The sequence below is a fragment of the Acinonyx jubatus genome, chromosome E1 (assembly GCF_027475565.1).
Source record: "Acinonyx jubatus isolate Ajub_Pintada_27869175 chromosome E1, VMU_Ajub_asm_v1.0, whole genome shotgun sequence".
Classification (NCBI taxonomy): domain Eukaryota; kingdom Metazoa; phylum Chordata; class Mammalia; order Carnivora; family Felidae; genus Acinonyx; species Acinonyx jubatus.
Window position 1 is genome coordinate 44,621,424 of NC_069397.1, and position 25,433 is coordinate 44,646,856.

At 35.0% G+C, this 25,433-nt stretch overlaps 1 protein-coding gene across 11 annotated transcripts in view; it reads left to right on the plus strand.

The window, feature by feature from the left end:
• The window catches only part of TANC2 (tetratricopeptide repeat, ankyrin repeat and coiled-coil containing 2), a 365,567-nt gene that overhangs the window by 70,069 nt on the left and 270,065 nt on the right, over positions 1-25,433 (plus strand). The window contains exon 1 of one of the 11 annotated variants that reach the window (XM_053211756.1): positions 20,041-21,019. The exons of the other annotated variants lie outside the window; for them this stretch is intronic. The gene's annotated coding sequence lies outside the window, so the exon portion shown is untranslated. Of the gene's footprint in view, positions 1-20,040; positions 21,020-25,433 lie in introns of those variants that run through there. 11 annotated transcript variants of the gene reach the window in all.

The following is a 25,433-nucleotide window of genomic DNA, read 5'->3' on the forward strand; positions in this document are numbered from 1 at the left end:
CATCTTTATTTTTAAATGAATTGAAAACCCTAGAGAATCCAGTAAATATCTAGTAGAAATAATATAAGTTGGGGGGTGGTTGACACTTTTAGCTCTACCAATATTTACTGATTAGAAATGTACATAACAAATTTACATTCACAGTGATAACAACCATCATATTCTCAGGGATAAATTTGACAGGGAACCTGTGTAAGACTTGGCCAAATGGAAAGACATATCATGTTATTTGATTTACACATTAATTTGTTGCAGTTTCATTCAAGGACAACAACAGGTTCACTTTTATTTGGTTAAAATAATTTAAGTTCTGTGGAAGAATAAATGAGAATAACTGAAGATGAAAAAGAATAATTGATTTTGGTGGGGGTGTGAATTATAAAGTACTAAAGCTAATTATACCTGGTCACATGGTTAAACATAGGCTAGATGTGTCTAGGACAGAGAGTAAGGAAAACCATGGCATATTAATAAGGCCAGAGCACTATTGCTACTTCGTTTTTTGAAATTGTCCAAGGCATTGTAGGACAAACTGCCATTATGACTGAGGGATACCTCCTAAATTTTTAAACAATCAGAATCTGCCTGTGATTGAGACCTGAGCTAGAGATACAATAAAGGGGTTATATTTTTGTTTTCTTGTGTCATCGTATTACCTTAAATGCTTGGGGTGCTAATTTTTCTGCTGTGTTTTATGACTTGTTCCTGGTGGGTTATTTCCTCATGTGTTTTTAAAGTTTGTTTATAAGCTCATCTTGGGTAGGAATTGTTTTCTGTGGGAGATTCTGTGCTGTTGAATATTGATATCGTCTGTTCTGCTAGACATTGCACTAGTATTGCAGGCCATGGACTAATTTTTTGAAGTTTTTTTATTGTGGTAAAATATATATAACATAAATTCTCTATTTTAACCATGTTTAATTGTACAATTCTGTGGCATTAATTACTTTCACAGTGTTGTGCAGCCATCACCACCATCTGCCCAAAACTTCGTCAGCTCCTAATTTTTCATCATTCCAAATACAAATGCCATACCTATTTAGCAGTAACTCCCCATTTCCCCCTCCCTCTAGCTCCTGATACCCTCTAATTTACTTTCTGTTTCTCCGAATTTGCCTTTTTAGGTTTTTTACATAATACAATCATACTGTTTTGTCCTTTTCTGTCTAGCTTATTTCATCTAGTGTAGTGTTGCCAAGGTTCATTTGTGTTTTAGCATGTATCAGAACTTTGTTCCTTTTTCTAACTCAGTAATATTCCTTTTATGTATATGTCACATTTTGCTTATCCATTCATCTGTGGACAAACACTTGGGGTTTTTTTTCTTCTTCTTTTTCACTATCGTGAATAATGCTACTATGAACATTGTGATACAACTGTCTACGTTTGTTTTAAATTTTGGGGGAGAATATTTATAGGAGTGGAATTGCTGGTCTAATGGGAAAATGTACAGGGTTTTGTGTGAACATAAGTTTTCATTTATTTCAGATAAATGTCTAGAAGGTAGGGTCAGAACATACTTCAGTTGCATGTTTAGTTTCCAAAGAAAATGCCAAGTCTTTGCCAGAGTGGCTATTCCATTTTACATGCCTACTAGCCTTGTTTAAGTGATCTGGTTTCTCTTCATCCTTGCTAGCATTTGTTTTTGTCACTATTTTGATTTTAGCTGTTTTGATAAGTGTATAATGGTATCTCATGTTTTTAACTGCATTTCTGTACTGGCTGATGATTACTGAGCATTTTTTCAGGTGCTTATTTGCTGTCTGTATTTCTTTGGTGAAATATCTCCTCATATCTTTTCACTGTCTTCTGATTGGATTATTTTGGTTGGTGTGTGTGTGTTGAATTCTGAGAGTTCTTTATATATTCTAGCCTTTGTTAGATATGTGGTTTGCAAATATCTTCTCCCAGTCTTTTGATTGTCTTTTTACCTCTTTATCAGGGGCTTTTGTAGAGCAATGGTTTTTAATATTGAGGAAGTCCAGTTTATCACATTTTACTATCTAAGTACCAGGTAGGGTACTGGATGTTTGAATTTGAATTTGAGTTAAATTCTCTTTAAATACCCCCATGAACAAAAATTACATTATCTGTAAAAATAAGGCACTTTATTAGAAGTATTTGTTACTGGTGGGTTTTTCCTTTTCCTTTTTCCTTTTTTTGGGGTGGGGGAGGTCTATAGTCCACTGAAGTTAATTAAAATCTTCATTGCTCTTTGAATAATGATTGTTCATAATAAACTGTAAAAAAATACATATAATAGTATTTAATGCAAATACAATTGTATTGTAAAAATATCTTTTTCCCTTCTGGGGACAGTACGTTTTATTTCACTAATAAACCATGAAATTACAGCATATGCTTTTTAAGAGTTTTTACCTTTTCTGTAACCTGTTCTAACAAAATTTGGTTAAAAAATACACTCTCGGGGTGCCTGGGTGGCTTAGTCAGTTAAGTGCCTGACTTTAGCTCAGGTCATGATCTCACAGTTCATGAGTTTGAGCCCCGCATCAGGCTCTGTGCTGACAGCTCAGAGCCTGGAGCCTGCTACTTTGGATATCTGTCTCCCTCTCTCTCTGCCCCTCCCTCACTCATGCTCAGTCTCTGCTTCAAAAAATAAACATTAAAAAAATATACTCCCATTTAATATGAGGAAAGGATTCTGCTTACTTAATTTAGAGCTACAAAATCTTTTTGTAATATCACCTAAACCTGTCATATTTTTTTCTCTAGTACAGTATTTCCCTTTCTGTTTCTCTGCCTATCAATTTTTCCAATTTGTGGTTGGCTGTTGAGATAGTTCTTATGAAATTCATTTGTCCTTGCCAGTTAAGATAGGTTGTCATGGAATTCGAGGTGAAAAGTCATTGGAGAAAGCAACAGAATGTGGTCATATAACAGAGAATAAGGATTCTTATTTGGCAGTAGATAACAGTGAGCCAGAAAATTAATGTGGTTGGGGAATGAAAAAAGTAGTGAGAACCTTGAAGTTGCATTTTGAAACAAGTTTGATTTTATTGGTTTCGTTTATATTTCTGATATTTGTAGCAGTTTAGTAATTAAATTAAGAACACTTCTCACCAGATAGACACATATACTCACACTCATGTTTTCACATCTATTTTTTCCCAGTTTAATTCTCATCCCTTTTTTTTAGAGTTGTTTTAGAGTTGTGCTAACTTCACAAGATGAATTGTTATGGTTTCTATCTTTCACTGTGCTTTATGTATCATATAAATTATTTATTCCTTGTAAGTTTAATAGAACTCATACATAAAAATGGTTGACCTAGGTTTCCTGAGGGGTTTTTATTGGTAGTTTTTGGACAGTATTTTCTATTTTATTGTCATTCATAGAATTAGGTTTCCTTTAGGTAATTTAGGTAGTCTGTTATTTTCCCAAAAAATTGTCCATTTCATTGAGATTTTAAAATGTACATAAAGTTATATGTATTATGGTCATTTGAGATTAATTTAGCTTCTCCTCATACTATTTTCATATTTCCTATCTCTGAGCTTTCAGGCTTATCTTTTTTATTAGCTTATTTCCAAATTTACAACTCCTTGATTTATCAATTTTATCTTTTCCTTGTTTACATTATACATTTTCCTTATATAGCTTTTGCCCTATTCCATAAACTTCTACATATAATCTCATTATTAACTATTCACATGGTCTATAATTCTTGATTTTCCTTTAAACCTGAGTAATTTAATCAGCTTAAAATTTCCCAAGTCATTGATTTTGTTTGTTTGTTAATGCTTTGTTATAATTTTCTAGTTTAATGTATGGTGGTTAGAAAATGTCCTGATCATTTGCTTCTCTTTAAAGTAGTGATGGGTGAACTACGTCCTGTAAACAAACCACCTGTATTTGTAAATAAAGTTTTATTTACATAGCATCACATTTGTGATAGAGACTGTACAGCCCACAGTCCTAAAATATTTACAATCTGGCCCTAAAAGAAAAAGTTTGCCTTGCTTTTAAAGTATTGGAATTAATTTTTCTTGGCTGAATTTTGATCAGATTTTATAACTAGTGGGTTCTGGAGAATGAAATGTATTTTTAATTCATAGGACGAAGTTAACTGTATTTATTAAGTAAACTACTAATTTTTTAACTACTGATCTTTAATTTTTAAACTACTAATTTCTTCTCTTTTATGTTAACTTCTTTTGCTTAGTTGAGCTTTCAGTAATTTTGCCTTAAATATGTCTGGATTTTGTATTTAAGGTGTATCTCTTATAAATGTCATGTATTTTTTGTCTTGTTATATCCAATTTGATTTTCCATTTTTAAATGGTAAAATTAGTCCATTTACATTGACTATATAACTTGCTATGATTTGGTTTAAGTTTCTCATCTTGCTCTTTGTTTTGCATTCTGTATGTTTCTTGTTCTTTTTTCCCCTGCTTTCTGTCTTGAAGATTTATCAAAAAAATTTTTTTATATTCTTTCCATTTTCTTGGCCTTTTAGCTACACCTTCTTGGAATTATTATAAAGAGATTACACAAGGGATTACAGTATGCATCTTTAACTTTTTATGGTTTAACTTGAATTTTTATTTTACTACTTTGTTAGCACTGTAATGACCTTATGATATTTAATTCTATTTATAGCACACACTTCCATTGTCTTATATTTTACTTCTATAGTATATATTTTACAATACATTGTATTACTGTTGCTTTATGTAGTCAGCAGTCTTCTTAAGATTTAAAAAAAAGTCTTTTTTTATTTACCCATATATTTACCTCTTCTAGTGTATTCCATTCCTTCTTATAAAATGGTGTTATATCTGAGATTTTTTTTCACCCTGTGGAATTTCCTTTGCATTTCTTGAAGTGTGGGTCTGCCTGCAGTGAATTATCTCAGCTCTTGTTTTCCTATGATGTTTTTTTTTTTTTGCCTTTATTTTTACTTTTATTTTTTTTTAATTTTTTTTTTCAACGTTTATTTATTTTTGGGACAGAGAGAGACAGAGCATGAACGGGGGAGGGGCAGAGAGAGAGAGAGACACAGAATCAGAAACAGGCTCCAGGCTCTGAGCCATCAGCCCAGAGCCTGACGCGGGGCTCGAACTCCCAGACCGTGAGATCGTGACCTGGCTGAAGTCGGACGCTTAACCGACTGCACCACCCAGGCGCCCCTGCCTTTATTTTTTGAAGGTTATTTTCCTTAGGTATGAAATTGTAGATTGGTAATTTTTTTTCTTTCAACACTTTAAAGATGTTATTCTGTTATGTTTGGATTCTTATTGTTTCTGATGGGCGCTCACCCATTATTTGCAGTGTTTCTCCCACCCTTCCCAACTTGGAATATAATGTGATCTATGTATTTATTTAATTTATTTAATTTGACCTCTTTTTTCTTAACTTACACGTACTAGCTAAAAATAATAGTTTAATAGCTGATGTCCCTGCTAAGATATATATGCATCTGCTTCTATTAATTATTTTGCCACTTGATTATGGGTCATATTTTCTGACTTCTTCACATATCTGAGTTTGATCTTTTGGATTTGATGGATCGTTGAAGTGGATAAGGGCTAGGTTATAGTTTAGTTTGTTTCAGTTCACATGTATTCCATATGTCTAGGGTGAGATCTGTGTGTATGTCAGTACTTAGCAGGATTCTGGCTAATTCCATCTGATTATGAGATCATAATCAACTCTCTTGTCAGGCTTCCAGTCCTCCATGCTGCCACTGTGAACTTGGTAGAAGTCCTGTGTGGAGAATCATTGGGCCTGGAGACCTTGCTTTGAATATAGGATTTCTTCATCCTCTGTATCAGAAGCTGGCAAACTGTGGCCTGCAGGCTTAATCTGGCTGCCACCTGTTTTTGTAAATAAAGTTTTATTGGGACATAGCCATACTCATTTGCTTATATATTTATCTAAGACTTATATATATAAGACTTATATATATCTAAGTCTGCTTTCATGCTATAAGAGCAGAATTCTGTGGTTAGAACAGAGACTGAAATATTTAATATCTGATTCATTAAGGAAGAATTTGCTGACCTCTGTTCTATACTATCAAGTACACAGAGTAAATAAAAATTTTGCTGATTTCTCTTTATCTCACTGGAGCCTCTGCCTGTAGCAGAAGTATTCCTCCTACTACCCATGCTTTGATTTTGTAAATGACCATAGTGATCTTAAATAAATTTCATCGGATCATATCAACCCTAATCTTAGAGTCCTACAGTAGTATTAGTAGGTCTTAGAATAAAATTCAAAGTCTTCATCTAAATTTATAGAGCCTTTGGTAATATAAATACTCCCTAATCTTCAACCTTCTTCTTCTTTTTTTTTTAAATAGACTTTATTGGGGCACCTTGGTGGCTCAGTCGGTTAAGCATCTGACTTTGGCTCAGGTCATGATCTCACAGCCTGTGGGTTCGAGCCCCACATCGGATTCTGTGCTGACACCTCAGAGCCTGGAGCCTGCTTCAGATTCTGTGTCTCCCTCTCTCTCTCTGCCCTTGCCCTGTTCATGCTCTGTCTCTCTCTCTGTCTCTCAAAAATGAATAAACGTTAAAAATATTTTTAAGTAGACTTTATTTTTAGAGCAGTTTTAGGTTTGTGGCAAATTTGAGGGGAAGATACAGAGATTTCCCATATACTGTCTGCTCCCCCACATACATTAATATTCACTGGCCTTTCACCTCAGTCTTCTCACTGAACTTCTTTCTCAGCCCCTACCATGTTCATACTCCATCCAATTACCATTTCTGTCCTTATAGTAGATACCACTTTTTGATATATTTTACTTTGCTTGCTTTGGATTATTGTTTATCTTCCTTAATAAATGTAAGCCCTACAAGTTCACTATCTTATTTCTAGCATCTAGAAATTAGTAGATCTATAAATATTTGTTGAATGAATCAATATACTGTTTTTCTCTGACTCACCATCATCTGCCTTCACTCTCATCCTGCTGCCATATTACTTTTATTAAGGTACTAATTTTAGCTAAAAAATTCTTAGTTGGCAGGACCTGACCTCACCTACCTTCTGTAGCCTCATCCCTGTAATATTTATTTTATTTTGTATTTAAAAAAGTTTTTTTGAGAGAGTGCATAAGTGAGTGAGGGGCAGAGAGAGAGAGAGATAATATCCCATGAGGGGCAGAGAGAGAGAGTGAAGTGGGGCTCACCTGAACCAGAGCTCAATTTCACCTACTGCAGAACTTGAACTCATGTGAGATCATGATCTGAGCTGAAGTCAGATGCTTAACCGACTGAGCCACCCAGAAGCCCCTCCCTGTAATTCTTATTAAGAAACATTCTACTTTATCTAAATCAGACTTCTTAATACTTTATATTTTCTGTACCCCTTTGATCATGACATTCACCCTGTATAGAATAAACTTGCCATTTATCCTTGAGTTACCTCTTTAGTCCTATCTAATCAATCACTAAAATCCAGCTTATGTGTCATTTTGGTTCACAGTCATCAGTCTTTTCCCTCACATACTGTAGTACTACTTATTGCCTGTATTGCTAATATGAAACTTAATAATGTAATGCCTTCTATTATTTATGAACTTTCTAGAAATGTTTTCCTAATATAGTTTATCCTAAGGGTAAGAGAGATGTACACTTCTTTCTGTCCCCCCATTAGTTCAGACTGTCACTGTATTTACATTTGTATATCTGTATTTCATTCAAAGTAAATGTAAGAAGTCATGTTAAGTTACTGTCTTTGATGAGGCACGTATTGAGTAACTGTTACCTTACAGTTGCATATGTTCTGTTTCACAAAAGCAAATGACTTTAAATATATTACCTAATTTAGTCTGTATAACAAATACCACTTCATTTTACAGATGAGAGAGAAAAGACTTGCCCAAGATAAAAAGACTTTCTCAAGTGTCTACAGCTAGTAGACAGCTGTAGCAGAAAACATGGAATTTTTACTCTTCATATCTGAAGAGTGACTGAATAAATTGGACAGTTCATAGTGAAATGAAGTCTAAACTGAGATCTGAAAACTATGTCTTTTCTTTAAAGTAGCAAGTTGGATGTTATGAGATCTTAAATTGGTAAGGATTATATCAAAGGAACAAGTAGGCAAGAGTTTGGTGGCTTCATGTTAAAAAAAATGGGTACTAGTGTTAGGGGCTGCAGGGTGGCTCAGTTGGTTAAGCATCCAACTTCGGTCAGGTCATGACCTTGCAGTTCATGAGTTTAAGCCCTGCATCAGGCTCTGTGCTGATAGCTCAGAGCCTGGAACTTACTTTGGATTCTATGTCTCTTTCTCTTTCTGCCCCTGCTCTGCTTGTGCTCTGTCTCTCTCTCTCTCTCAAAAATAAACATTAAAAAAAATAGGTACCAGTTATATGCTGTGAGTTGACTTGTCAGTTTCCTATAGTTTATTATTTGAAAAAATTGCCTTAAATGTAAACTAACATTAGCATCTCTCCATGGCTTTCGTGATTATTAAATGTACAGTAATACACTTGATGTTAATTTAAAACATTTTTTCATGCAGCAGAATATTGGCCTCAGTCATTTTTCTGCCCATACATTCCTGCAATATTTACTGAAAATATTAGGGGCTCTCGTCTACAGTGGTAAATACAGAGATTAGAATGGGAGACATTAAGTTAGATAATGCTCCACTTCCAGTTGTAGAAATTTTCTCCTCTGTTCTTACTGACTTAAGGTAGAGTGTTTGGGGATGGGCTGGTGGGAAAAGAAAGTTGGCAGACAGAATGGAATGATGAATACAAAGGCCATAGTGAGAAATTACAGCAACAAGTACCCCTTCTTTATGTCCCTCCTTTTATTTTGTACCCCTTTTATATTTTGTCTCTGTTGTAATTATCACTATTTATCTTACTGTGTATCTTGTTTCTCTTGTTTTTTAAATTAAATTAAAAAAATTTCTTTTTATTATATATATAAAGAGAGCATGCACAAGTAGGGAAGAGGGGCAGAGAGAGAGAGAGAGAGAGAGAGAGAGAGAGAGAGAATCCACACTCAACATGGAGCCCTATGCAGGGCTCAATCCTATGACGCTGGGATCACGACCTGAGCCAAAAATCGAGTTAAACGCTCAACCAACTGAGCCACCTAGGCGCCCCTTATTTCTCTGTTTTATTTTCTTCCTTTCCTACTGGAAAACAAGTTTCATGACAAGTTCACTGTCTTTCCCACTTCTGTATCCTGTCTGGCACCTGGTAAGCACTCAATAGTATGTATTTGTTTTATGAATGAATAACATTTGAAGGAAGTTAACTCTGGGGTCAGTGTATAAAATGGACTATGGTGAAGAGATAGTAGTTCAGAGATGATGAAAGAGCCAAAGAAGTGATAGCAGGGGCTCCTGGGTGGCTCAGTTGGTTAAGTGTCCAACTTTTGATTTGGGTTCAGGTCAGGATTTTATGGTTCATGAGATCGAGCCCTGCATGGGCTCTGTGCTGGCAGTGTGGTGCCTACTTGGGATTCTCTCTCTCCCTCCGTCTCTGCCCCTCCTGTTCTCTCACTGTCTCCCTCTCTCTCTCAAAATAAATAAAGATTTAAAAAAAAAAAAAAGGCGACAGCAGGACTAATGAGGTTACACAAGGAAGACATTTTTGGGGTGAACTAGAAAGGATTTGGGTACTAGGGTATCAGGGAAAGAAAAAGAATGAGCAGAAATAATTTGTTCTGAGATTTCTGACTAGAGAGCCTGGCTTACTGGTGTCATTATGTCATTCCAGGCCCATATGCTATGCACAGTGGTCATATATTAAATGAATAACTCTCCAGAAATAAGCTTTTACCTTTTGCACAAAATCTTGCTTTTAAATGTAGTTTGTTTAACTCCGTGGTTTATTTCCATTCTTCTGGGTTTATTTGTAATTTACTCTTTTTTTAATTTTTATTTTTTGAGAGACAGCATGTGTGCAAGTGGGAGAGGGACACAGGGAGAGAGAGAATCCTAAGCAGACTTTGTGCTCAGCGTGGAGCCCAACTCAAGGCTCAATTTCAGGACCATGAGGTCATGACCTAAGCCAAAATCCAGAGTTGGACTCTCAACCTACTAGACCACCCAGGTGCCCCTGTAATTTACCCTTATTTGAGCTTTGAGATTATGCTTCCCCTGGATTTTAGGACAAATTAATGTTACAGCCCTTTTAGCACTGCTCTGCAATATAGCAGCTCAAAGTCATAGTTTGGTACTTTCATAGTTTACCATTTCCATCATTGTTGCTGAAGAAAGAAGCCAGAGAAAATTATGTAGAGGTTTTGCTGTTAGCACAAGTCCTTTTGTAACTAATTCTTTCCAGCTTACAGGAAGTAAGTTTTCATTCTTCTAATTAGCTTGTGTTTATTTCCAGGTGCCTATACTCTGCATATTGCACAAGGTGCTTGAAATATAAAATACTGATTGAAGTTCCTCTGATGAAACTGACTTCCATTATTAATCCAATCATATGTTTTAAATAGCAGTTTTTCAAAAGATTAAATTATTTAAACTGGTTTAATTTGGACACTTTCTGCAGATCAGTTACTTTAAAAAGCCAAGTATATTTCAGATATGCCACTTATGATCCTACATACATAAATCAGAATGTTCAATGAAGAGAGATAAATATTTAGGAAATATGTTCTAATTTCTGATCTAAAAATAGATTTAAATAGTGTTCAAATATATACTTTTCGGGATGCCTGGGTGGCCCAGTTGTTTAAGCATCAGAGTCTTGATCTCAGCTCAGGTCTTAATCTCAGGGTCATTAGTTCAAACCCCATGTTGGGCTCTGCGCTGGGCTTAAAAATAACGTATATATGTGTAATTTTTTTAAATGCTTTTTTTATATAGCATATTTTGATGTATAGTAATGCTCTCACCAAATTAAAATAGTAAATTAATGCTTCAAATTTTTCATCTGAATATATGTAGTTTTTGTTTTCTTAGAAAATTTTAAATATTTCAAATTAAAAGCCTCTAGATTATAGATTTGTGGTTTTGCTAATTTGTGGTATTCTATATTATCCCATGGTTTCCTCATACATAATATATAATCATGCTTACTTTTTATGGTATGTGGCAGTTTTAATAATATATACGTGTACTGATGATAGTAAAAGGTTAATGAGAGAGCCATGAAATGAATGAGATGCTAAAAGGAGAAAGTGTCTTTTAAAAATTACTTTGGTGCAGCATTCGTACACTCTTGCCCTCAAGAATCTCTGGAATACAGTTCTGTAAATGGGAAGCATTTTTCATACAAGTATAATTTGTATGTCTTTAAAGAAACTCAATAACCAAAAATTTAACATTAAAAATATGCTCTGCTCCACCCCACCGCATTTTCATAGATTTTTTCTATCAGGTTTTATTTGACTTACTGGAAAAAATAGGTTAACTTAATTTTTTTTTTCCAGATTCATAATGTTCTGAGCAGGAGTCATGTTTTTTTTTTAATTCATGCCTAAGTATCTTCCATCAAAAATCCTGGTTCTTTAAAGGAATTTCAAAGGAATCTTTTATGCATTATCAAGATGTAAACTGGTCATGTTTTTAAACTAAAGATAAACGAGCTGAGTTTTGTTTTGTTTTTTTCCTAAACCACCATTAATCTTTTAATAAGTTGAAGAAACAAGTAACACTGAAAATGTTATCTTTACTATTAGAATGACTGAAATTCTTGCATGTAGCTCTGTGATTCAACAATTTTCAAATGAAATGTCTTTTGTAAAATTACTTTGTGTAATCAATAGGGTATATCAGTGAAGTAATATTAATAAAAATATATATGATAAAGATATAACTATAACACTAATTTTATTTCTTTTTTTAAGACATTTTTTTAAAAGTTTATTTTTGAATTTTTTTTTGTTTGTTTATTTTAGAGAGAGAGAGAGAGAGAGAAAGTGGGGGAGGAGCAGGAAGAGAGGGAGACACAGAATCCAAATCAGGCTCCAGGCTCTGAGCCTGACGCAAGGCTTAACCCCATGAACCATGAGCTCATGACCTGAGCCAAAGTTGGACACTTAACGGACGGAACCACCCAGGTGCCTGTTGAAAGTTTATTTTTGAGAGAGAGAGAGAGAGAGAGCGAGCGCGAGAGCGAGAGCACATGTGCACGTATAAGTAGGGGAGGGTCAGAGAGAGAGGAGGCAGAATCTCAAGCAGGCTCCACACTGTCACCAAAGAGCCTGATAGGGGGCTCAGTCTCACAAACAAAATGGTTCATTTCCATAACAAAATGGTTTTACTGTCCTCAGATGAGTCTATGTCATTGAAATGTCCTTTCTGTGTGTATTGTCAGGGAGCAAGAATTCCTGTCTTCATCAAGATCCTTCTTCCCAGACTAAGAATCAAATGGACATTGACAGGTTAATAGGAGAAAATCAAACTTAATAGGCTAAGAATGGAAAATCCATATAGACATGGAAATTCCAAATGCAGGCAACATAAGGTATATATATGTCATTCTGAACTAAGGAGAGGAAGGGGTCTGGGGCTTTAAAAGGAAGGAATGCATTTCACAGGAAGATGAAAAAAGGTAAATGTTTAGTAAACAAATGTTTGCTAGGCCACTCTGACACAATGGGACATAGAGGACTTTGATCAAACAGATCTTGCTAGGTTCCTCCCTATCTACCGTACTTGGCTTATGTAATTGGTTATCTATGGGAATAGCTGTTTTCCTAGAGTAGATTATCTAAATTCTTTTTAGGCAGTTGAAGGGGAAGGTAAAGCACTTTTCTTGAATTTGCAGGGTTTTAATTGCTTTTTTTTTTAATGTTTTAAAATTTATTTTTGAGAGAGAGCACACGCACACACACACATACACACAAGCATGAGAGGAGGAGGAGCAGAGAGAGAGGGGGGACAGAGGATCTGAAGCCGGCTCTGCCCTAACAGCAGAGAGCCCAACTTGGGGCTTGAACTCATGGAGCTCATGACCTGAGCCAAGCTCAGATGCTCAACCGACTGAGCCACACAGTCTCCCCGTTTTAATTGCTTTTTAACTCAAAATGATCTTTATGCCAAAGTGGCCCATCTTGGGGCAGCCTGTTGTTGGCTCTTCCAGTACATAAAGATATAAAACTTGGAAAATTACTTTGTTCATCTGCATGCAATAGATTCAGGATGAGCATACATTTACTGAATATTTATTATGTGCCTTTCACTGTGTTAAATACTTTAACCAAAATTATACTCGTGTGTTAGTCTATATTAACTTGAAATATGTGTAAAATTTGAAAATTGTGGGAAAATTTTGCTCACTAAAGATTTTATTTTAGGGAGCTTATCATTTTGATTAAGAAAGAATTTGGTAAATATCATTTATGGTTATTATACAGCCTTTAGGTAGTAGTCTGTGCTCAGACCAAGAATGTTATCTCTTATCTGTTTCGTTTCCTTGGTCCAGTTTTCTTAATAAATATTTGTCACATGGCATGAATTTTCTGAAAAAGCCATAATATTATTTCATGTTATATTTTGTAACTAAAAAAAATCAGATAAAGCTAGTTTTAAATCACTTTGAAATAACTTAGTGACCCTTTAGAATAATACTGTTCAGTAGAACTTTCTGTGATGATGGTTATATTTTTATAAGTCTGTATTCAATAGCATAATGGAAAGAACTTAGGACTGCCCCAAGTACAGTTAATTAAATCTCAAAGATTTTTTTTTAGTACTTACTTTGTATTAAGCATTATGATACATGTTGCAGATAGTTCCTGTTCTCAGGGAGCTCAGACTCTAATACAGACGAGAGATTCCAAACCTATCAGTGATAATACAGTTGGGGATAGGCAGGAAGGAGAGGAGAATTCAAGTTGAACTTTGAAGAGTAAGTATGCATTAGGGGTCCACGTAGAGAAAGTAGCATTTGCCAGTAGATGAAGATGGGAGACTATATGGTGCATTCCAGCAACTGTAAGAATTCTCTATTCCTGGAACCTAGGGTGAGTTAGAAAGTTGCTAAAAAGAATGGACAGTTAATCACTCATCAGTTAATGAAATGTTTTGTGTGCCGTGCTAAAGAGTTTGGATTATATCTTTAAAGCCATAAGGGAGCCATTACAGGGTTTTAAACTGATGAGTAAAAAAGATTTTAGCATGATGGCACCTGGGTGGCTCAGTGGGTTGAGTGTCCGACTTTGGCTCAGGTCATAATCTCATGATTTGTTAGTTTGAGGCCCACATCAGGCTTGCTACTGTCAATGCGGAGCCCGCTTACGATCCTTTATCCGTCTCTCCCTCTGCCATTCCCCTGCTCGCACTTTCTCTCTCAAAAAATAAATAAAACATTAAAAAAAAAAAGGAGTTTAGCATCTTAACTCAGTACCCTGGTCCCAGGTTTATTAAGTTTGAAATTTCTAGAGGAAATGAGAACTTTCTGTTAAAATTTATGTTTGATTAGATCTCGTATAATTTTTTCCCTGGTCAGTTTTATTTGCTGTTGTAACAGTTAGAATGGTTAGAATTACCAAAGATCCAGTTTAGAATGACTGAAATATGAAGAAGATTTATAAGTTCATATAATAGAGAATTCAGGAGGTGTGGTGATTTATAGATAAGTTAATTCTGAGGCTCAGCAGCATCACCAAGGACTCTGTTTCTTTCCATCTTTCTGCTGTGCCATTTTCAGCATCTCGGTGGTGGTTTTCTGGCTTGTCCTTAAATAGCTGCAAGAGAACTACCATACCTTCAGCTTGTATATCTACACACAGCGTTGTTTGGAGACTGGTAGAACAACAGGCCTTTCTGGGTCCATTTTTAAGATTGAGGAAAACTTACCAGAAAGCTTTCTCTCTCCCGCCCCATTCGCTTCACATCCCATTGGCCAAAGTAAAGCACATAGCTTTTTTTTTTTCGTTTTTTGTTTTTTAATTTTAGAGCGCATGTGAGCAGGGGAGAGAGAAAGAGAGAGAGAGGGAGAGAGGGAGAGAATCTTAAGTAGGCTCTATGCTCAGTGTGGAACCTAATGTAGGGCTCAATCCCATGACCCTGGGATCATGACCTAAGCTGAAATCAGGACTCGGAAGCTCAACTGACTGAGCCACCCAGGTGCCCAAGCACATAACCTTTCTTAAACCAATTAGTGGAATTTCAACTGTTACTATTAAGATTTATTTACTAGTTAAGGTTTATTTGCTGAGGCTAGGGAGAGAACCAGCCTAAAATACCTGAAATAAAATCAGGGTTATCTGCTTTGAAGACATACCTTCTTTACAGACTTGGTTTATGACCTGCAAAGCTGAAGACGGCCCTGAGAACCATAGGATTTTTCTGTGTAAGAGGCCTTGCCTGGGAAACAAACCAGCTGATCAACCTAGAAGATAGATTTCTATATTGTTCTTGACCAGGTTTATTCTTTTCTAGTCTAGATTAGGAGTACATGGGAGATTTGCTCTTACTAAATTTTTTCTTCTAAATATGTATTTTTAATGATAATGAATCCTTTTTGTGTCTTTTGTTAAGGAGCCAGATTTTTCAAACTCAAATATTTGGAACAGGTTTGTCTGCCCTTTTGCTGTCACTTTCCATCCTAACCACAAAAGACTTGGCTGCTTGAAGTTTTGGGTGTTTGGTGGGAGAAAGACAATATTGAAGAAAAAACTGATTATTTCAAAATAATGCTTAGCTGTACTTTTTCTGCTCTAAAAATTTACTTTATGCCCCGTTCTGTTACCTCTGGTATTATTCATGTACTAGTTAGTTAGTGTAGTCATTTCTTTACTCAGAATATTGTGTTACTTAGCAATTAATTCTTAGTTCCCATCTATGGCCAGACTCGGAGTAAATCTCCTTTCTGTTAACCTTCCAATCACTTTATATTCTGAGGCTAACATACTATTAGGAACTGTTTAGATACTTCTTTCCTCCCTTCCTGTCTGTGTGCTGTCTTTTCATCCCTGATTATATTGTGAGCACCTATTATGGGTCAGGTAAAATACTGAGGGATACAGTTTACTTAGAGATATAAGACATAGTCTCTCCCAGATTATACTCTATGGTATAAGTAAACCTGTAGTATTAAAATACAGTATGAGAACTATTATGATGAAGTTCTGTACAGGATGCTGTTAGAGCATAGAAAAAGAACTCCATCTCAGACTTGAGGGAAATGGAACAATTCTGGGAGGAAGTAGTGACTTGTTTTAGGTAGAGGATACAGAAATTATAATGGCTGAAGTTGTGAGGGAACTTGATACATTTAGGGAACAACATACAGATAGTTTGGTACTTTCTTATATTTGCTTTCTTTATCTTACATCTGCTTTCTTATATCCATTTCTTATATCTGCTGCTTTCTGTATGTCTGTTTCATTCTTTTCTGACCTTACACATTAGTTTCCTCTGTTCAGTTCACATAGTGGAACATAGCTACTAACAACACTTCACTTTTACATCTTAACAGCTTAGGCACCCAGAGGTGAACACCAACTCAATCATTTTGTTTTCAAATCCATATGCCCATGGGTAGGTTCACTCTCTCCTAACTTAGGTCTTGTATGCACCCTAGACAAATAAGTTCTACTCTGGACTGGGGTTTGGGTAAGGTCTGTCATCATGTCACCTTGGGTTAGGTAACTTACCTCGGTAGAAATCAACCATGGCAAAGGGAGGGAGTAAATTAGCAGATGGAATGAAGATTGGTAAAGGGCAGTTCTCAGAAAGGGGTGTGGTATGATAGTGGGCAGGGCTAAACAACGCATGTCAACGTTAGGAGCAGTGGCAGCAGTGTCCAAGTGAGAGATAATGAGGGCCTGAAATTAAAAGGTGGCAGTGGAGATGGAGAGATCCCACTGGACTTGATTGATTGAGTTTGGGCTAAATGAAGAAGGTGCCATCCTTTTATTTATTCATTTATGTATTCACTCCACAAAAAATACTGGCTGAGTGCTTGCTCTGTGCTAGCTACAGTTAGGGGTACTGGAGATACAGCAGTACCATAGTTCAAGTTATTGTCCTGGTTATGCTGTAACTTGCTCAAAGATTACTCTCATGTTTCTGGCTTAGATGGTTAGGTGAATGGTGGGTCCCATTCACTTGAATTTTAAGGGGGAATGTAATGAATTAATTTTTGGAGATAAGTTAGTATTGATAATGGTATATACAGGAGAAGTTAGATACATGGGTTAGGGGCTTAGGAGAGGGCAGAGTAAGAGGTCTAGAATTGGGAGTCATGACCACATGGTGGTGGCTGAAGTTTTAAAAACTTGTAAGGTAGGATTTACTTTGTATGTGTGTATGTACAGTTCAGTGAATTTCAACATGCATATGGATATATGTAGCTGCCACCACAATTAGCATACATAATGGTACAGGTTACATTATGGTACCCCTTCTGGTTACACCCTTACTCCATCCCTAATCCTGAAAAGCAATGAGCTATTTTTCTTTTTCTCTGTAGTTTTTGTTTGTTTGTTTGAAGAATGGGATATAAATGGAAAACAGAATAATAGAGCCTTTAAAGACTGGCTCCTTTCATTCAGCATAATGCCTTTCAGATTCATTCAAGTTGTTGTGTCCAGCAATAGTTGTTGCTTTTTATTGCCCAGTGGTACACCATTGTATAGATGTACCATTGTTTCTTTATTCATTCACCCACTAAAGAACATTTGGGTTGTTTCCATTTGGTAGAAGTTATGAGTAGAGCAACTTAGAAACATTCATGTATAGGTTTTTGTGTGAATGTAAGCTTTTATTTCTCTAGGGTCAGTGCCTAGGAGAGAGATTGTTGGATTATATGGGAGGTATATGTTTAACTTTATAAGAAACTGTTAAACTGTTTTCCAGAGTGGCTATACCATTGTCACTCCCACCAGCAGTGTATGAGAGTTCCAGTTGTTGCACATCCTTGCTAGCACTTGGTACTTTCAAGATAGGTATCTTTTATTTTTAGCCATTCTGTCAAATGGTCAGTGGAAGCTCATTGTAGTTTTAATTTGCATTTTTCTAGTGGCTGATGATGCTGAACACATTTTCATGTGATTATTTGCCTTTAATATATATATCAAGTGTCTGTTTAGATTTCGTCCCATTTTTTAATTCAGTTATTTATTTTCTTGCTATTGAGTTTTGAGAGTTCGCTGTATATTCCAGATATCCATCCTTTGTTGGATATGTGAATTGCTTTTTTGGTTCTCGTAACAGTGATTTTTTTTTTTCAGAGCAAAAGTTTTAAATTTTGATGAAGTCCAGTTTATCTTTGTTGTTGTTGTTGTTGTTGTTGTTTAAATGGGTCATCCCTTTGGTATCATATCTTAAAACTGTGCCTAACCCAGGTCATAAAAATTTCTCTTATTTTTTCCCTGTAAGTTTTATAGTTTAGATTTATGGTCTGTTTTGAGCTATTTTTCATATAACATGTAAGATTAAGGTTGATGTGTGTGCTTTTTACATATGGATAGGCAGTTGTTCCTGTTGTTGAAAAGAACATCCTCTCTCCTTTGAATTACTTTTGCATCATTGTCAAGTCTGTTGGCCATATTTGTTTGGGTCTATTTCTGTGCCATCTATTCTTTTCCACTGATATGTTTATATCTGTGTATAATAGCATACTGTCTTGATTACTGTAGCTTATAGAAAGTCTTAAAACAGGGTAGTGTGGTTCCTGTAACTTGATTTTTCTTTTCATACTTGTTTTAGATAGTTTAGATCTTTTGCCTTTCCATATACATTTTAGAATCTGTATCTATAAAAAAAAATCCTTCTGGGATATTGGTTGGAATTGCATTAAATCTACAGACCATTTGGAGTAGACTTGAAATCTTTACTATGTGGGGTCTTCCAGTCCATGAATATGATATGGTTTTCCATTTATTTAGATCTTACCTGATGTCTTTCATTAGCATTTTTTTACCATACAGATCCTATATTTGTTTTGTCAAATTTATGCCTAAATATTTTTCTTTTTTCTTTTATTAGATGTTGTTAATGGGATGCCATTAGAATCTTGTTTTCTATTTGTATATTGCCAATGTGTGTGTGTGTGTGTGTGTGTGTGTGTGTGTGTGTATACATATACACACGTGTATATGTATATAGATTTATGATTGATTTTTTTTTTGACATTGTACTATGACCTTGCTAAACTCACTTCTTAGTTCTAAGAGGTGTTTGAGGGGGGGTGGTTTGTTTGATTTTGGTAGATTCCTTTCAATTTTTAAGTGGACAATAATGTCTTCTAAGGATAAAGATAGTTTTAGTTCTTCCTTTGTAATCTGTGTGCACTGATTAGTACTTCTAGTATGATGGTAGCCAACAGTGGTGAGAATGTGTGTTCTTGCTTTGTTCCTGATTTTAAGGGTGAAGCATTTAGTCTTTACCACTAAGTATGATGTTGACTGCAGGTTTTTTGTAGATGTTCTTTATCGAGTTGAGGAAATTCCCTCCTATTCCTAATTTTCTAATGTTTACATGAAGGGATGTTGGATTTTTTAAATACTTTTCTGCATCAAGTGATATAATGATGCAATTTTTCTTCTTTAAATCATTAATATGATGGATTACATTGAGTGATTTCCATAGTAAACTAGCTGAGCATGCCTAGTATAAACTCCTCTTGGTCACTGGGTGTGTGTGTTTATACATCATTGGATTTGATCTGCTAATTTTTTGTTGAGGATTTTTGTTTCTGTGTTCAAGAGGGATATTGGCCTATAGTTTTCTTATTTTGTAATGTTTTTATCTGCTTTGATATCAGAGTAATTTTGTCTTCATAAAATGAGTTAGGAATATTTCCTTCTCTTTTCTGGAAGAGATAGTGTAGAATTGGTGTTATTTACCTAAATGTTTGGTAGAATTACCTGTGAAACCATTTGGGCCTGGAGATTTCTTTTTTGCAAAGATTATTTAATCACAATATTTATTTAATAGTTATAAGAATATTCATGTTACTATTTGATTTTGGTTGAGTTTTAGTAGTTATTAATTACTTATTAAAAGATGTGTTTGGGGTGCCTGGGTGGCTCAGTTGGTTAAGCATCCGACTCTTGGTTTTGGCTCAGGTCATGATCCCATGGTTCATGAGTTGAAGTTCCACATCGGGCTCTGTGTCCCTCTCTCTACCCCTCCCCACTCGTGCTCTCTCTCTCAAATAAATAAACTTAAAAAGAAAAAAGACATGTTTTGAAGACGAAGTTTTGCTGCTGACTAGCTGTGTGACCTTGGGAAAGGTACCTCAGTGTTAACCTCTCTGGTCCTTAATTTGTTCACCTGAAAAATTAAAAAGACTTTTTTTGATTCCTTAAGATTTTTCCTGGTTTTGAATTCTAGAATTTGGGTAGGATAAAAGTGTATGTGTTTGAAGTTTATGTGAAAGGATTGTGAGCCTCTGTTTCTTTTTCATCTGTTAGTGTTTGAACATTGGTTTACCTTGATTCACTTAGCCTTTTAACAGAGAAGTTCTGTATTTTCTTATCAGTGGATTATGTACTGATGAAAAGGTATGGTTAGAGGCAGGCCTTTTTATGGATTTATACGTGATATACTTACGGTATACGAAAAATTACTTTCATAATTATGTAAGAAGATGTAAGGTAAATCATATGCTGGCTTTTAATGTTCTATATTTTTGAAGAATTAAATTACCAGTTTAGAATTTATAGAGTGTTAGAAATGTATTTCTCTTTTGGTGATTATTCTTCTGAATCTTCATAATTTAGTGATTATCTTTCTGATTTAAAAAGTCACTCATTTTTAGCTACTTAATGGAGATAATGTCTATAAATATTTTATGTAAAATTCATTTTTAAAAGGTGCACACTTGTATATCCTGTCCATTTATTGGGTTAAAGCAAAGTGAAAATAGCATACAGATCTGCTGCTGAAGGAAACATTAAGTGGCAGCTGCAGCTGGAGGATTTTACGTAGGCACCTGTGGGTTTGAGTGCGTTCAATATACAGACTGCAGCAGGAGGCTGGCACTGCCTCTGCTGACTCCAGTACACTCCTTCACTGCTGTCTGCCGATCTCTCCACTGGCCAGAAGACAGACAAAATGGTGCAGCACGTAGAGGGCATGGGAAAAAAATAACCGTCAATATGATTCAAAGGTGGGTTTGCTGCATTGAATAGCAGAGAAAATTGTTTAACAAGATTAAAAGCTTGGATATAGTTCAGTATGTCAGAAATCCTTAGCTGTTTTAATGTTTGATTGTGACCATTTAAGAATGAAAATGTATAGTTCTGAAATCTGCATGCTCCCTGTATATACAGGTTTCAGGTATATTGCATGTGTAACATTTAATAAATGTATGCATGGTAGATTATAAACAGATTTATATTTGTACTAAATGTGTATAATGTGTGTGTGTGTGTTGTGTGTATATATATGTATAGATAGATAGATAGATATACACACAACACACACATACACATGAAGGGTTTTTTTCCCTATTAATACTAGATTGTTAAAAAGTAAACACAGGTTTTATATTTTTTCTGTTTTATATTTGTCGCAGCTCCTACCAAGGTCTTTTTCTTTATATTGTTCATTTATAATAGTAGAGAGCATTAGTAGAGCATTCTCTGGTGAGATGGAAAATAAGTAGAATGAACACTGGAGTTGGCACTTCATATTTTATTGATGACTGTAATGCAGTGTGAGTTCGCATTGCACATAGTCATGATTTAAATGATTACCTCTTTTATGAAAGCAAAATGTTTGTAAGAACGGCCATGTTGTAGACAGTGAGTATAAAATGAAGAGAGGAAGTAGGACAAGTAAAATTTCTCTGTCCTTGGTTTCTTGAGCAATGTTCAGCATTGACTCAAGGCACTGTCATTTTAGAAGTACAGTATAGAAACAATTGAACATCAAGCATAGAAAAAACATGGAGGTTTAGTTTCCCACCCCTTCCCGGAAGCACTTTACTTATGTACTCATATATTTTGGGTTTCAGTGGCTGCATATTACTGGGGAGCTGTCCAGTTGAGACAAGATATATTTACTTAAGCCACACCCAACAGATTGAGCTTTTTTATGCATTTGGGCACTATTTTAATCCTGTGCTGATTTGTAACCATCATATGTGGGATGCCTTTGAGTTGTAAAAAGAAACAAAATACTAGATTCACAGGTTTCAGCTTAATGTGCTCTTGAATATCTGAGTTGTTTTATTAATAGCACAGAAGAACAGTATTTAAGTTATGCAGCATTATCTGAGGCAGAGAGAGAGATTGAGAGAGGAAATATTTGTATGGTGCCAGTAAAAGTGTACTGCAAGTGTTCTGATCATATAGGAACAGTGCTGCTGGTATACTATTTTTTGGTTAGTGTTGTAGGTGTTAAATTGGGGTTTGACATTTAGAGTTCAAATTCTCTTCTTTGAGAAAGTATTTGTCCAGGTGTCTTAAATATTTCACTTAATTTTTCTGTGCTTTAAAAAAATTGCAAAAGATTAAGCCTGAGTTTAAATCTATTTATAATATTGTATTCTATACTAGTGACATGTTGTATGTGAAATCTATTTATAATATTTTATTCTATACTAGTGACATGTTGTATGTGATAAGAATTAACAACTGTATGGCTGTTTGCCACTGTGTTGGATTACCTCAGCCACTTTACTATAAACAGAAATAAGGAGGATCAGCACGCATCTGAGTAGTCTGCAGAGTGCTCAGATGCTGTATTTTCACAAACTCTTTCTTTTAGACAAAGCAAATTCACTCTGTTTTCTTCCCCGAAAGAAAAATAACCCTCTCATCTGTACTATATTCCTTTGATTTTATCGAATAACACAGAAGAATAATATGGGATTTTTATATGTCAGATTTAGTGACAGTAGATAGCTAACTATAGACTGAAATATCCTATATTATTAGAATGTTTCATGTATCTAAAATGTTATATAACCCTGATGGAATGTTGCAGATGAAACAAAGAAATCTGATTGGTTCCTCACAAGACACAGCAGCCTTGAAATCTATTCTAACCAGAGGCTTCTATAGCAGACTGGATGGCTAGTTAGCATCACAGTAAAAGCATAAAAAATACAGTGGAGACAGGGAGGGGTTTGAAAGAGAAAATGAAGTTAAAGCACTTCAGTAATTTCTATCTTTGGAGCATTTTATTTCCTTGCAGGGGTTCCCCTGCAACTTTGGCCTTTTTTTTTCTTACTGTTATTTCAAGGGTGTTATATTCTATTAAGTTAACAAACTTTCTAAATAGTATTTAATCAACTAGAAGAGCCTCTCTAAAAAGAGTTTTACTTTAAGTGATGGTGTGGGTTAATGAAGAATATGATTTCAGAATACTTATTAAATATAGATGAGTGGGACTTGTTGGGGGAAGGCAGGAGAATGTGATGGTAAAGAGTTCTGAAGAACAGGCCACTAATAAGACTCTTTGGCCCTACCCTTCACCATCCTATTAAAATTGTATTAGATGATTTGTCATCTAAGACTTCAGTGATGCTTGGTGAGGACACGTTGTTATTGACATTCAAACACCAGCCCATTGCAAGTCAAAACAGGTGGAGAATTGTTTGCTGTCTGCTGGCTGTTAGAAACACCCTTGAAATGTGCGAACAATATATGTTATCTATTATGTATTTATTATTCTTGGCAGATGGTCTGCTGGAATATAGTTGTAAATTACAGTACCAAATGTCCAACCCTTTTATCTTTTACAGAAAATATTTAAAATACATGTGTAGTTGTTTCATTAAAATTTGAAATTCTTATATATAAACAGTAATAGGTCAACCTCATTTATAGGTTTAGGGGAGGGAAAATTACTGTGAGCAGGAAATGAGCATTTAAATTAAGAAAATTAATTAAATTGAAAGGAAGTAGAGAAACATAAAGCATATTTAAACAGTAATATCTAATATATGGGTATATTCTGATAAAAACCAACTGTATCTTTTAGGTTCCATTTCTGTGCTTACTTTCTAAATTATCCGATATGCTAATAGAGTCAGGCCGAAGGCAGCTGGCTGCTAGTGTTACAAGCTGAAAACAAAATGGCTGGCAAGGATTAGTACTGTAAATTTGCAATAGAGAGCTGGATGCAATTAAGATATCTTTTGTTGAAGGAGACTGTTACAAAGTAAGTTGATGAGGGAATGACTGTTGTAGTAGATGTCTTGGGCAATAAAGAAACATCTTTTTATTAAAGAAAATGTAAAAATACTTTATTACAGCATAAAAACAAAAGATTTTATACTGTAAATAAAGAGTAATTCATTTTCAGCAAAGCAATAAAAAAACCTCTTGTTAATATTCATTTAACCATCATTGTCTTTGTAATTCTAAGATCCAGGTAGTTTCTGAGTGTATTATTTATGAATCTTTCAGATTAACAGTATGGTTACAGATATAAGAAATAAAAAATGAATATATTCTTAGAGTAGGGGGGAAATTCAGAGATAAGTTTTATTAGTATTTTATTAGTTTTATTTAGTAATGAATCTTTTAGATTAGAATCTTTCAGAAGGGTAAAAGAAATAGAATAACAGGAAAATTTAGACATAATGAAAATAGAGTTTAGAAAGTAACTTCATCTATAGGTTTGTATATTAATATGGATTTTTCTCTGTATAAAACTATAAGCCTTATCTGTTGATTTTAAGCAATTGTCAAAAGATTAAATGATGTCAAAATTGTTGGTAGGCTCAGACTGAGAAATCGCTTTAGGACGTTTTAGTTACTTAGGTTGAAGATAGCACGTTAGCTCACAAGTTTGTCTCTCACGGTGTGATGGCTACATACTGTAAAGAGGGCAGACAAGATAAATTTGTCATCTCCACTTCTCCAGCACCTAGTGCAATGCCCTAGCACTTAGTGGGTGCCTTCTAACTGGTGAAGAATAATGATAGCAAACACTTTGTATGTGCATAGAAAGACATACACCCACACATAAATACATACATAATTATACTCATTTACTTTTCAGAACCTATGGGATAAATTATATTACAGTTGACCCTTGAACAATTAAGGGTTTGGAATGTTGATTCCTGCACAGTTGAAAATCCACAAATAACTTTTGACTCTCCAAAAATTTAACTACTAACAGTCTACTGTTGACTGGAGGCCTTACAGATAACACAATTGATTAACACATAGTTTCTGTGTTACATGTATTATGTACTATATTCTTACAATGAAGTAAGCTAGAGAAAAGAAAAAGCTAAGAAAAGCATAAGGAAGAGAATATACATTTATAAAATCACGTATAAGGGCCCACACAGTTCGATTCCATGTTGTCAAGGATCACCTGTACTTTATGTTACTCACTTAGCAGATGAAGAAACAGAAGCAGAGAAAAGGAAGTTAAATGACTTGGCCAAAGTCATACAGTAAGTATGGAATTTGTTCTTGTATGGTCCCGAAGTTTTTTATCGTCTCTTCCTCAGAGGTGTTAGTATTCACCAGTACCCTTAACCCTCAGGAGGACATGTTGTGCATATAATCTGGCAGAAACTGCAGAGCAGAGAAAACCTTTCTGCTGCATCTCTT